General features: G+C 40.0%; 1 long non-coding RNA gene across 1 annotated transcript in view; it reads right to left on the minus strand.

The window, feature by feature from the left end:
• Window positions 1-6,247: 6,247 nt before the first annotated feature.
• The window catches only part of LOC113966357, a 38,184-nt gene continuing 29,776 nt past the window's right edge, over window positions 6,248-14,655 (minus strand). The window contains exon 3 of the long non-coding RNA XR_003533799.1: window positions 6,248-6,395. This is a non-coding gene — a long non-coding RNA (uncharacterized LOC113966357). The remainder of the gene's footprint in view (window positions 6,396-14,655) is intronic.

The following is a 14,655-nucleotide window of genomic DNA, read 5'->3' on the forward strand; positions in this document are numbered from 1 at the left end:
GGTGCGCATAGAAACACCCAAATCCAAACGTGTTGTGTGATTTAGTGCCTATTTAACACGTTCTGCCTTTCCTGGCAAGGCTGCACACCCTCCTGGGATCTCCCGTTCTTGTCCGGGTGGAGGTGATGAGTCAGCACAGCCCCTTCACACCTGACGCACACCATCGATAACAAAGATATACAAGAGCATCGGCAGAGCTGGGGCTTATGGCAGGTGAACAAGGAAGAAATCAAATTAAAATGCAGGACTTTGTCAAATACCATGTAATCAAGAGCCCAACGCAAACTTACTGTCTTGCCTTCTCAACAGCATTTGTTATAATTGGTATATTAAACCTGTAACGAGAGCTTGAGAGTCAGTATTAGGAGTTTCACATTGAAACAGCTGCTATTATAGCTAAAATTCAGTGTGACACAGCCTAACCCGTTCTGCCTCTGACCTGCAGACGCGGTGGCAGCATCTCTGCTCCCACCAAGGCTACCAAGACAGCAGCAAATAGACCCTCCCTGCAATACGGACCTGTAGCCTCGTAAAGGGCAGGTGATGGACATCTGGAGCACAAGTCTTATGAAAAGAGACTGAGGGAAATGGGGGGGCTCAGCCTGGAGAAAAGGAGGCTCAGTGGGGACCTTCTCTCTTTCTGTGACTACCTGAAAGGAAGGTGTATCGAGGTGGGAGTCAGCCTTTTCCCCCACGTAACAAGTGATAGGACAAGAGGAAATGGCCTCAAGTTGCACACCAGGGGAGATTTAGGTTGGATATTGGGAAAAATTTCACAGAAAGGGTTGTCAAGGAGCAGGCTGCCCACGGAACTAATTGCATCATGAATTCTGGAGGTATTTAAAAGATGTATGGATGTGGCTCTTGGGGACATGGTTTAGTGGTGGACTTGGTTGTGCTGGGTTAATGGTTGGACTTCGTGATCTTACAGTTCTTTTCCAGCCTAAATGATTCTGTGATTCTGGGGTCTGATTCTATGACATCCCCCCAGAGTATGGCTCGGTACATCCTTGTCCTCACTGCTGCTCTCACACTCATCTTTCATTGAAGTCAGAACTGCAATCCATCTTGGCCAAAGCTGTGTCCAGATGCAGATGGTGAGAGCAACCTGGGCTGCTGTGTCAGGTGGCTGTAACGTGCAGGGAGAGACCATAGTGCCACAGCGTTTCAACCCCAGAGCCAGGCCCTAGAGTTAGAAGACCATTGTCATGCAGACATGAATTTTCTCATACAAGCTCATGAACCGGCAACGTATGAAGGCTTTGGGGGAATTGCTTGAGTCACACTGGCTGAACTTGAGAGATCTCTGACAGGCACATAACAGACAAGCCTCCTCCCTGAATGTACAGGTGCAAAGTATATACAACAAGTACAGATAGTAGAATCTTTTAAGAAACACACACCAGTGACACAACACAACCTGTAAATTAAAATTAGTTAAACAGCAACAGTGATAGGCTTAGCTGCAATAATTCAACACTGTTATCTGCTTGTTAGGATAATGATCATATTGCTTTGAAGGGTTAGGGAAGGATTTGCTGTGCAATTTGTTTTAACCAGTTGGCTTCTAAACTCAGCCACTGGGAAGGCAGCACCACGGCTGCAAATAAGCAACATCCTGCTAAAGCTGATGGAGATCATTCAAAAACAATTCTTCCCTGAAACAATGGAGGCAATCAGAAGGAAGCTCTTTGCAAGTTCTGGGGGAAAAAAAAAAAAGCTTCTGGATGGGATGGATGGAAAACCAAAATAGATTCATGTAGCCCTTTTATTTTAAGTTGGCTTGGTAGCTTTTTGTAATCACTTCTTCCTAGTGCTAAAATCAAAAAGCATTTCAAATGCTGCTTCTCTGGATCAGCCAAGCCTGCTTCCTTTTTCAAGGTGGGCGTGCAGGAAGGCTGTTGTTCCCTTTTGCCTATGGCTATGAGTGAGATTTCACACCCCTGGGGAGAGCAGGAAAGGCTCAAGTTAAAAGATGGGGAAAAGTCAAAGGTACTGGGAGATGTCTATGAAAAGGGTGTTTCCATTTACAGCCACTGAACACCAGTGACTATATTTCCTTAGGATTTCATGAAGTTACCCACTGGAAGGTCAGAAGTAAAAGCAGTTTTGAAAGCTGTTTGTAAGATCTACAAAATTTAGACATGACCTGCTCATAGGGAAAAGAACAGAGATTGTGTCCTATTTTCCACTCTCTATCTTCTTTCAGGATCTGTATGGAAAGTCCAATACACTTTTTTCCTTGCTTTTTGTACTTTTCATCTCAGACTAGAAATCCAGCCTTATCAGACCTTGGAAGCTGTCATAGCTGGAGAACAATGAAGCCCACTACCACCTCACAAGAGGGCAAACAATGGAAATCTTCTTCCCAAAGAAGAAGCACAGAAAAGATAGGGCTTACATTCAAATCTAATACAGCGCTTCCAGCAAATAATCCCAAACTGTGTCCTGATGTGATTTTGCCTTTAATTGTTGAGCTTTGTTATTCAATCTTAATGTGATAACTTTCCAAGTGATGAGCAAGCATGTATGTCAAGTTTCATTTTTGGCCACTTCTGTGCTCTACCTATGTATCTTTTTGTGCAAATGATGTCTAATATTATTTTACAGCCTTTTCATTTTAATATATTATGTATGTGCAAACATTGTTCAGCCATTCAGTTTTTCATTGAATACTCATGAAGCAAGTGGACCTTATCCACAAATGCTGATATTACTCTACAATAGGCAATAAACCACTTCAACCTGCTTCATAGCCTAATGAATTAGAGAACAGAACTTGTACGTGGCTTCTGAAGGGGGACAGGCAGCCCATGACATGGGCACAATGACAGCATTGCCAAATATCTCCAAATATGTGCAAGTGGTTTTACAGGAACCCTGCCACTTACCAATGTTCACTGGATTTCTGATGACAGTGGCCTATTTCCTTCACACCAACAAAATTAGTGTAACTAGTGCAATTGTCAGCTGTATTTTATTTGTATTAGGGATACTTCCTCAGACAGATTCTTTCTGAACAATGCTGCAGCCAGTGCTTTCACAGAGATGATTTCTCCATTTGTTCTCATCTCAGAGGAGAGAGTTCCAAGTTGGCAAACTTGATTTTTGGTCCAGACTTTGATGCTGACTCACTGTCTCCTTCTGGAGTCGCTTCACTTCAGAGCTCACTATTTTCTTTATAGGGGATAATACTGTTTCCCTGCCTTTGTGATTCATGTGTAGAACAGAACAATGAACTAGAGTTAGTATTTCTGAATGAACCTCTGCTAGTTAAAGACTCGGGTCCTGCTGAGCTGGCACCTTCTGTATTAGTTCCAGTTAAGGAGTTTTTCTGTACTCTGAAAAGTACTACAGCATAAATGACCAGATTTATTTCAGACAACTCCAGGAGGAATTTGTATTTTCAAATAGCACAACATTAATTTTAATGGAAAACCTTTAGGCTTTATGCTACACCTTGAACCACTGCAGGTATAACTAATCTGCTGACCGTCATGCAAGTGTCCTCTAGAGACATTTTTTTTTCCTTTGGAGTCAGCCTGCAGCCCTGAGAAAGAGGCTGTCTAAATATTAATCCAAAATAGGAAGAAAGAGATTGTACCTAATCAACCCTACACAAGTACATGCTGTTATCCACAACAATGGGTGCGGATATGATTTCAAGGAGTGAACAGTTGATCCTTGTCTGAATTCTGCAAAGCACCTTCAGTTTTGGCTTTTACAGATGCAGTACACAGTTAGGTAGCCAGTAGCCATAGCGACCTTCTCAAATGCAAATGATTTGTTCTGCATAGCACAGGAGTATTAAGAGTTGATGATATCTGCTGGAGCAGGTACACAATACAAACGGCAGAGCCAAATGAATAATGAAATCACAGTCCAAAATCCCCGGAGTGCTCAGCCAAGGAAATGAAATGGAGATGCGAACAACGGTAATTGCTCCAGTGATTAGGATGTGAACATACATGGACACCACTCCATGCCAAACAAATATGGTGGTACTATGGCTTCTCCCTTTGTTGGCAGAAGCTGTCATTCTTGCTGATGGTGTCAGTAAAGGGGAGATCTTTAGGACATCTGCTGCTTCATTTGATTCTGTTTACCCAATTACTACATAATGCAAATATTCCTAGCAGAATCAGAGTTTAACATCTATTCCTTTTTTTTTTTCCCCCACTTCATGAACTGAATCTTCCTAGATATTTTTGGCCTTGTGTGATCAGTTTACTAGGCAAGTATTGCAGGTGCAGGCTTTCTGGTGGTGTTTTTCCTTGCTGTCCTATATGCAAACCACTCAATACTAACATGCTTCTCCCAACAATTTATTTTCAGACAAGTCATGTTTGGCATTCCTCAGAAAACAATCAGCATTTCTGAATGATTAAAGTAAACCCTTGAGAACATCTAATTCCACAGGAACCCCAGAGCAAATCACACTTGGCTGTTTGCGCTCATTTAACTGAAAGTTATGACATGCTCTTTGCATGTCATGAAGGCCACCAGATAAGATGGTTATAGTCTTCTCAGCATCCTTTCAGCAGCTTGTGATTTGTCTTCCTAGATAAATCAACATCGCAGTTTGTGGTGTGAATATCCCAAATCACTAATACTTAACAAAAATAGAGGCTACCAACAGGATGTCTTTGATTTCTCTCAATATCTGAGTGTACTAGTAAGCTTTTTTAGCACTATTCAGAAGTCATTAAGTAATTATTTTTTGCTTTCAAAAATTTACTTCATCCCCTCCTGTGTTTTTCTTCCTGTGTTTCCCCAATATTTTACCCATCTCTCCACAGACACAGCTCTCAAGCTTTCCCCACACCAGCGTCCCCTCCATGGGATGTAGCTCTTCTGTAGCTTTGCCCAGAGCTGTCCTGCTGTCTGTAATTTTTTCTGCCGAGCCCCAAAGACCAGGAATCCACAAACACTCCTCCCAGCTTTTGGACTCTTGTTACTTCTTCTGTCATGGTATGAGATTGAACATATTAATACACACCTTATTCCTCTTGCAGACTTTGTACATGAGAGAAGAGTGCTGCTGATAAATCAACCAACTCTACTTGGAGGTAGTGAAGTTATTAAACAAAAATCTTGGTACTTTTGAATCAGCTTCCACTTTTTCCAGCCCGCACAAGTCTTCCATGCATGCCTGAATGGACCTCAAGATAAAAAAAGAAGTCTCTGGCTGGCCAAAAGAAGCTGTCTGTACAAAGTCAGACATGGTGCTTTGTTTCAGCAATGTTTTGGAACTGAAATAAAAAGGCAGGAAGTTTAGCAGATGATTATGTATGTATGTATATATACACAAAAAATATATCTTAGATTCTGGGTTCAGTTAACTGAAGACATTTGTACAGAAGGAGAAAATACATTGTTATTTTGATTCTTTCAGCATAGTGTCTCAGATCCTAAAATACCTGCTTAATTGCTAACACAGCAGGTTGGGATGCTCAAAGACCCATCCTACCACCTGTTGCTAGAAATACAATGCTTGACTCAATTTTGAAAGACCCAGCTAGACTGCAATTCCGAAATTAAATCCAATAAATGCAAGAACATTATCAGACCCTGTTTAATACAGAGAAACTGTTTGTCAACAAACTTTAAGAAAAGCATTCCCATTCTTCAACTTAGCTATAGCAGGCTGAACTCACCACATAATTTAGCCTTTCCTCAAATGTCTGTGAAAAAAAAATATAGTCGTTTTCTGAAGGCTGTTAAAATCTGAAACGGCCAACAGAGACTGTTCAGACGAAGTGATGTCTGAGGCCTTTATGTTATAAATGACAAATTCAGCTGGAACACAACTCCATTGATATTCAGCAGCTGACAAGGGAGTCTCTTGAGCCATAAGACTGCACTTCCAATGTGGGCAAAAAGCACCCAACCCAAGAAACTGTTACACAGGTTCAATTATTTCAGCAGCAGTGGGGTTTGTAGGTGCCACAGTTGTCTGTCTCTTCATTCCCTGCACAGCCATTCGAAAGGCTAAAAGCATTACCTGAAAGACTGTGGCTCCAGTGGAGCTGTATGGGAGCTGTAAACAAGGGTGATGCTTCCATGGCCACAGATGCTCTCTCTGTAAGTGACTGGGGCTTTCACGCTGACAATTGTCATCATCCTCCACAGTGAAGGTCCATTTCAATTCCCAGTGCTATGCTGGGAGGAGTGGGAGGCAGAGGCTAAAGTGTGCATTTGCAACTCCCTTAGCTCACCGTTTGTAAATTCATATTAGGAGGCTCTGAAAGTGTCATGGTGCAGTGCCTATATGTGTGATGCTATTATTAAAGAGGAAACAAAGTGGAAAGTAAAATAATTCCCCCTTCATCCCAATTACCAAAAGCTGATAGGTTTTTTTTCTCAAGATCCACAGTTCAAGCCAAGTGTTAGACCTGAAAATAAAGGAAACATACTTGTTTTAAATTAAAAGTATTGCTCCTGTTAGCTTTCTATATTTTAACGCACTGCAGAGATGGCTAATGCCTCCTATAGTTATCATCCAGAAGTAAATTTATTTTGCAAAATAAAATGTAAGAAGGGAGGAGGAGGAAACTTCAGAATATTACATTGCTTGCTGAGTCCTGGTATGGACCCTCCCTGCAGCTGTAATTCACATTTGCCAGGTGAGCTGACTCAGTGTCCTCAGAAATTCACACGTAATTGTGGAACATGAGGCATTTCCTCATCTATTAGCTGGTGCTCAAAATAATGTGCCCAGGCTAATATGCACACATGAGAAAGTACAGATCAGATTACTTGGTGAGACAGTTGATATTGTTCTGGGACAAGGACTCATATCATCTCATGTGGCCTTGAAAATTGGCTGTAGGGTAGCTATCAGGATTTTGGTATCATGGAGTGTTATCACAAAGCATATTGCACAGTGCAGCAATGCAGATTAGGCGATCATCAAAATATAAATGAACTCTTCTAAGAGATTAATTTCTGTAGAGTCTCATAGTAAGACTGAAATCACTGATGAGAGGCCAGGAGCATAACAAAGCAGCTGCACAACAGCACAGGAACAGGCACGCTCAGTCTAGAAATCGCAACCATCTTCTATAATATGCTCACAGTATTAGAAGCAGGAAAGTTTGATCACAAGCACATAAATCAGTGACTGCAGGAGCTTTGTAATGGATGGTTTAGAGTGGAAGAAAGGGGGGGAGGGAGGTTGCAATGAAGAACTGCAGCCTATTCTGTACACAAGAACAATGCCATCCTTAGATCCTCTGTGTTTTGTAATCACCCTGCAATTTCTCTCAGCAAAAGGATTTTAAAATATTTGTTCAAGTTGATTTGGCATACATCTGCCTTATTCCTTTACACACACACAAAAATGGACATATCGTTCTCTGACTTATAGCAGAGATACAAAAACATACTGAAATTTCCTTCCCCCTTGGCAGGATTTGTGAGACAAATGGTACAGACAAGGCTGGTTCCATTGGAAAAGGCTCTAAAACTAGACTCTGCATACGGGTAAGCTAAAGCCAAGCTCCTGTCATGAGATCCAGAGTCATAACCTGCTCTCACGGGGTGCACAGGGCTTGTACACACTGTACCTTCCGCCTCAGTGGCCGGTGGGGCCAGAGGGCTGTTGGGCTGCGCCTGCCCTGCCCCTGGGCACCCAGCACCTCTGCAGATCAACGAGGTGTGTGCCTTCAGGCACCCAGGGGTGTGGATGTCTAAATATTCATTGTAACAGAGATGCTGACACTATTCTTTGCATTTTTTTAACGAGCTACTAGTGAAGCGTTGAAAGTGATGCAGCTGCTTTTATATTAGCATGGAAATACGAGGAGTTAAAGAGGATCAGTGTCATATTAGACATTTGAAGAACCATCCACTTTTTTCCTAATATCAACACAGAGCATAGAGGGAACAGATTCTGACACCTGCTTATGAAAAGCCTATCGTTGTACATAACAGAAAGACCTGCCTGAGAATTAGCTCTCGGTTTAGTTTACTATGAGCTACTGAACTACAGAATCACAGAGGGAGTCAGATCCAGCTGTAAAAGCCAATATCCAGTTAAAGCTCACAAAGTTCTATTTTGAAAAGCAATTTGTTTGAGGTTGACTTCGTTTCACTTGAAGTCAACTGACTCTGAAATCCCCGAGGTTATTTCAAATCAATCATCTGACATATTTTACTTATGAATTCATTGCCCCAAATTGAGTCTTAATTGTTTTTCGATTTAAAAAAACAAACCCACGTTTTTAAAAAGGTGGCAAGAGGTTGTACAGCACAGCTGAGGTGACTGTCATTGGCTCAAAATTTTGAACATAAATTTAGTCTTCAGAGACAGAGAAATTCTTATGGCAGGGAAAATTAATGAAAAGTTAGCAGCATCTCCAGGTATAATGTACAAATATTTATATCATAATAGCTGTACGATATATCTACTAAACCATGGCTATAAACCTAAATATATTGAAAATAATAAACAGATATAAATACTGGTGTTCAGACTCTAAAGTCTCAAATGAAAAAAAATTTTGCAGGAAATTAAGAGGATAAATCCAACGTTAGTGGGTGCAATATCAAAGTTGTTCTATTTGACTTCTTATGCTTTTTATACCAAATGCAGTACGGCTCTTACTGACACACTGTGAAAGTAACTATTCCATCCCCCTCCTCCTGTCACTTAAACATTATATCTATACCCAGAAGTTATTTCTATACATAACTATATTAAATATATATATATGATATACACTTACATAAATATATATATCCAGATACACTCACTGTAGTGAATTTTATAGCTATATATCTGTTAAGATGGTTATTGATGTCACTGTCTAGATGAGAAAAACAGCCCCGACTTCCATTAATCATGTGAGCTGGTGGAAGCAACACATTAGCATTGCAGCAGCACTGGAGACATTCAAAACTGACTGAACCATCACTGATCACTTAATCTTATGAAAAATGTTTAAGAAAGCAAGACATTTATTGCTCTTATTGCATGCTAACAGGCTGATCCCGGTCTCATTGTGATCAACAAAAGCAGATACCAGACAGGATTTGAAGGGAACAATCCTACAATCTCCAGTTCATGTCAAGAAGTACTCAAGATATTCTGGTGGAATTCCACAGCCACTTAAACCAAGCAGTATCTATTTTGGTGAGCTTTGTTTGTGTAGTCATCTCAACCCATGTAGGCTTAAATTATCCTGAAACCACAGCCTCATTCTTCGCACCTGAATCTGATGGGAAAGATGTTAAAAACCAGTGGCCCTAAATTATCAAAATAAATGTACATATCTATGAATGTAAATAGATAGGAATTACTGTGATTAAGGATGCTTTTTTCTGTTCTTAACGATCTGCATCATATACTGTCTTTAGTCAGATGTTAATAGTACACTTCTCAATCTCATAAATTATCTAAATTCTTTCAGATCCCTGCATTCAAAAAAAAAAAAGAAAGAAAAAAGGAAAGGAGTTATGTATCGCAGCAAGGATGCAAAATGGCTGTTATGTTTCCAATGCATTTCTGGTAAACATGTCATAACAGCAGCTTGAATTAAGCAGCATCCATAAGAAATATTTGACTTATTTTTTGTTCTGTCTCCGCCTGTACACACAAGGCACCCATATTAAGGAGAAAATGTGGACTGGAAATATGGTGACATTTTTAATTAGATGTTTTGACTTCGTTTTTTCAGGATTATACCTGGGCAGCATTTAGTCAAAATGATGCTTAAATTGTGCTTTTCAAAACTGTTCAGAGTTGACATAGTTCTACTCTCAAGTAAAAATCAGTAGGAGTTTTACTGCTGAGTTCCACAGAATATAAGCCAATGCTGAACACTTCTGAAAATAGCTTTCCATCTGTATATTTATGTAAATGAATAGGGACTGTTAGTAGAAATAGGAACTGAAAAGATCAGGCTTTTAATTTTAAAAGTTGAAGTTAAATATAGGTTACTACACTAGAAAACTAAAAAGAAATACCCAGACAAACTTTAACACTTTTTGCTTTCATTTATGGCAGGAATGGATGGAAAACAACTCCATTGCCTCAGGTGACACAGCTCCAGGCTTTCTGAGGTCACTAGACACCACTGACTCTTTAGTAATGGCATTTCACACTTCCAGTGGGCAGATGAGGACTCTAACAGAGCCATCTATGAGTTAGTCCCAGGCAGTCTAAAAGAGGTTATAGTACCAGCCAACACAGTTAAAACCACCCTTTTCTACACTCAGGTAGATTTCTACTTCCCATTTTCCCTAAGCAGACCTTTTCTTTTGCCACTAAAGGTGGTTCCTTTCTTTGAAGGAACAGCCTTTTGCGACAAGGAAATGCCTGTTGGCTCCAAGGCAGCACATTTACAGTTGTCAATATTTATCATACGAATAAATCCTACTGACTGCAGGGAGGCTGCTGGTGCAGTTGAAGTTAAACAGCCATACAAGCACTTTGTTGGCTCAAGGCCTGGCTACTGCAGGAAGTAGCAAAGTTCATGGCAAGATGTGGGAATACTGCTTTTTGCTATTTTAGGCCCAGTAAGTTTTGGTCCCTTTAGGTCTTTCTGATCTCACTGTACTGTCAGAGGGCTTTACTGACTGAAGGCTCATCTTGCATTCTTGCTCCATTGTGTACCACTATGGACAAGAGATCCAGTGGGCTGGAAGACAAGGTGATGTATACAGGCAGGAGCCCTATCAGCTGCAAATTTAGCTCTTGAAATTTGAAGGCTGAGTTCTGAGCAGTGGTTTGGTGCAGGAAAAGGTACCTACGTGACACTGCTCTTGGTAAGCAGGAAGAAGCAGCTTATTAAAAGTCATTAAACTCTGGCAAGTTTTAAGAATTTTTTCTGGTCAGAGGTTTGAAATCTTTGGTGTACTTCGTTTTATTACCCAATTCAGATTTAAGTTCTTTAATGATTTACCAACTCAAGTGGCACCTCCAGTGTTACTTTTTTCTTCTTCTTTTCTCTATATAGGTCTTTTAAAACAAGTCAGGAAGTCAAGAAACGAGGAAATAGTATTAAAGATGAGATAAGCTTATTTTCCCATGGCACTTGAGTTTTATGATCCCACTTGTTGAGCATGTTGGGCTGTACTTATGATCTCAGAAAATCAGTAAAGCTTATTCAAAACTCATGATCTTCAGAATGGAGTTAGTTTTGTCATGGGTGGGGGTTTATAATTTGGTTTTTTAGATGCTGTAGAGAACCAATAATGCTTTCAGAGTAATGCTAATAATTCATATCTCAGACCAAAGTACAGAAAGCCTCATATCTAATCCTTCAGATGGAATATTTCTGCCCTGTGATCGGTCTAAAATTTACTGAAGTCAAGTTGAAACTATCCTAGTCAAAGCTCTAGAACAGACAACTTCCCTCCAATAGGAAGGAAGTACTAGGGTGAAGCGCGAATACTGATGCAGTCTGACTTTCCACATAATATTTTCTCAAGCTCTAGAACTTGTCCCTCAGCTCAACATATCAGGAAATTACCTCAGTGCTCCTCAGGGTCAAAGACTATGGTCAACAATTCTGCTTCATCCTCAAGCAGCATCCTGCTGTGAGCACCCCGTGCCTGTGCAGGAGATACAGATCTCAGAGGTTGCTCTGAATTTGTTAATGGAGATTTGTCAGAAAGTGATAAGGCTTTACTCCAAGTGCAAAGAGAATTTCTTCTACTTGCCTTCATTACTGTATAGTATAACCAGTAACTCATTCACACACACAAACCATTCCTAAAACCCCCACAGTGCTTGCACAGTTTGCAGCCGGCAGAAAGAGTCACATTTTGTGTTTGTCACTTATCCTAAGGAAAACAGTATAAAAGCACAGCAGAGGAGAAGAAAAAGGCATCTTTCACTGAAGAATTGTTTGTTTCCTCTCATAAGTGTCACGAATCACAAGCGGACGTGTTTACTGACCTCTGTTGTCTAGGCAGCAGTGCTGTGTAAACCTCGACATCACAAATCAAATTGTTATCGATGCCTGTCATTTCTGGCCATATCGTGGAGTGTTCTTCAGTGTTTTACTGACTGTACTTTCCTAATGTCTCCTATAACAGGTGGTAAGTTATGAGCAGAGCTGGGAACTACTGCATAGCCAGATCTACAACACAGTCTGTTATTGTTTCAGGATGGGATTTAATAGAAGCTCCGCTCATCCAGTCTCACGCGCACATCTGCCAAAATGTTTAATTTAAGTAAATTGTGTTAGGAATGAAGTCATACTGTCATACAATATAATAATGGAAAGTGGCTGATTACATTTTGTACTATAAAGAGCTGGGTCTCATCATAGCAGGAGATTCAATGTTTTTAAGAAAAAAGACTGTCTGAAGTATTGACATTTAAATATAATTTTTCAAGTAAGAAAATATTAAGGCATATCATTTTAGGCTCAAGTCCACATTAATCTCAATATTCAAGAAGAAGACATACACTCTCTTAAAAAAAAAAGACATAAACATACCAAACCAAAAATATCCACTACCAGAAGATGCCCAAGCACACGCAGAGGGTTAAAATCAAGGGAAGTTAACGTTGGCGTGAGCCAGCAAACATCAAAGGAAGATATGATAGATTCATGCCAATAAATTGGTAGTGACGCAAGAGTTTTATGAGCTTTGGCAGTCCTGTTGGCCCAGACATTTTTGCAGGCAAAAGAAACTGAAGATATTATCTCTTACTGTTACTGAGATATGATTTAGCATGATTCTATTTTTTTTCTTTAGGGCAGACTGAGTTCACACTGAAGCAAATGCTGTGCTGAGCTAAATAACAGAAGTGAACAGAGCAACAGAAACAAGCCAAGGGGAATGAATATTCAAAACTAATGAATCTTTTGAAATCAGTACTTTGAACAGTGCTCCTGCTTTCTAGATATTCCCACCTACTGTCAGTTGGTTTTAATTTTGTAAACAACATTTTGCTGTGATGCTAAAATCTATGCATATAAAAATAAATCAAAACAGACAAATGTAGTTGCTGAAAAGAATGAGGTTTTGTCAATAAAAGTGAAAATTATAATCTAAAGTGCTATGGAGTACCTTTGTTTTGCCACTTTTGGCATCCAAAGATTTGTGGAGACATTTCTGACTACTTCCTAAGACACTGCAGAACAAACCCAATCATTTTGGTGAGGAAGAGTGCAGACAAATAGGAGGTGGCCAAGTCAACCAAAAAAATATAATCTCAGAGTTTGACTCAGGAAAGCATTTAAGGACGTGCACAACTCCATGCACCCACTGAAAAGAACAGCATCTGCTCACTAGTAGGTACCTATCCCTGAGCAATGAAACAGTGAGCTTTGCTGGGCTCAGTAAGACTGAGTGCTGAGGAGAGGCAGTTAAATACCCCTTCCTCTTTCAGAGCTTGTAAAAATACAACTGTTTTAATAAATTTCCCCCTAAGCTCCTGCAGGTAATAAAACAGACATAACATGTTTAAAGTTTTTAGAAGAAATTACCTCCTGATAAAAATGTTTCCAGTTGCATAGCTTATCAAGTTATTGGATGTATTCAGATCAACAGCATGAGTGGAATGATCCTGCGGAGTGTGCAGCATCAATTCAAAAGTCCAGCTGAAAACTTTTAGGTTCCTATCCTGGCAAATGGAAGTTGGGGGTGGAAGGTCCTTTATCCAGTCTGGTCATAGATCTTTGCCTATTTAGCAAATCCTTATTTGAGGCAGCACCACCTGTACCATAAAACTTTGCTGTGGTTGAGTGTTGAGGTGGAAACCGATCTTTCAGGACATTCCAAAAATGGGCATCTTTCATTGTTCCTGTCAGTGCATGATAAATGCTTCCAGAGAATGTCTAGAAACTATGTTGTCCCAGTACCAGAATGGGACACTTAATGAATTGCTGACTTCAAAGTACATCAGAAGTCCAATATTCAGAGTGAGGAGCTCTGGATTTCAATCTTTCTTTTCTCTCTCTCTCCTTTTTTTTTTTTTTTTTGAGGTTACAAGAGACAGTAGTAGAGTTGTGGAAGCTATTGGAGGTGTTTGCATGGTAGGGATACATTTTACTCTGTCAGGTTCTGACATGCTTTCTTTTTGAAGGTGATTATTGATTTTCTGCTTCCACAAGAAATGACTCAAATAACACAAATCCAACCTGAGAATATAAATCATAGCTTAAGGAAAAAAAAAGTCCCCCTATCTTGCTCCTTTAAAAAAGGTATATATGTTAAAATAGGAAAGGGGAAAGAAATACCAATGCAAGTAGTTTTTACAGAAAGAAGACTTGCTCTGAAATAGCACTGTGCATTATTTAACTGGCTTGTAGAAGACTTGGACATTATTAAATGTGGCAAACCAAAGCTTTTTATGATATAATTTTCTTTAGATGGATGCCAAGTGTGCTTTATGTGCTGTCTCTGATATCACACAAGTGACAATCATCTTTGCTGTGGACTGTGACTTTGGAAATGAAACAGAATAAGTGTGCAAGGATAAAACTGACATTTTACTGTCTGTCATAAGGATTTACAAATATGGTAGCCTTGCAGTGTTTCAAGATGAATCGTGTCTGTTCTTTGCTGTGCTGACCCAGTCTCACCTCAGGCACAGCTGTAATTGAAAATGAGAATGAAACATGGAAGAGGTCCAAGGTTCTGACCCTGTGCATTTGTATGTTTGGGGCAGCACTTTTATATTACTGGTAACAT

The sequence above is a fragment of the Neopelma chrysocephalum genome, unplaced genomic scaffold, assembly GCF_003984885.1.
Source record: "Neopelma chrysocephalum unplaced genomic scaffold, ASM398488v2 Primary Assembly neopelma1_60, whole genome shotgun sequence".
Lineage (NCBI taxonomy): Eukaryota > Metazoa > Chordata > Aves > Passeriformes > Pipridae > Neopelma > Neopelma chrysocephalum.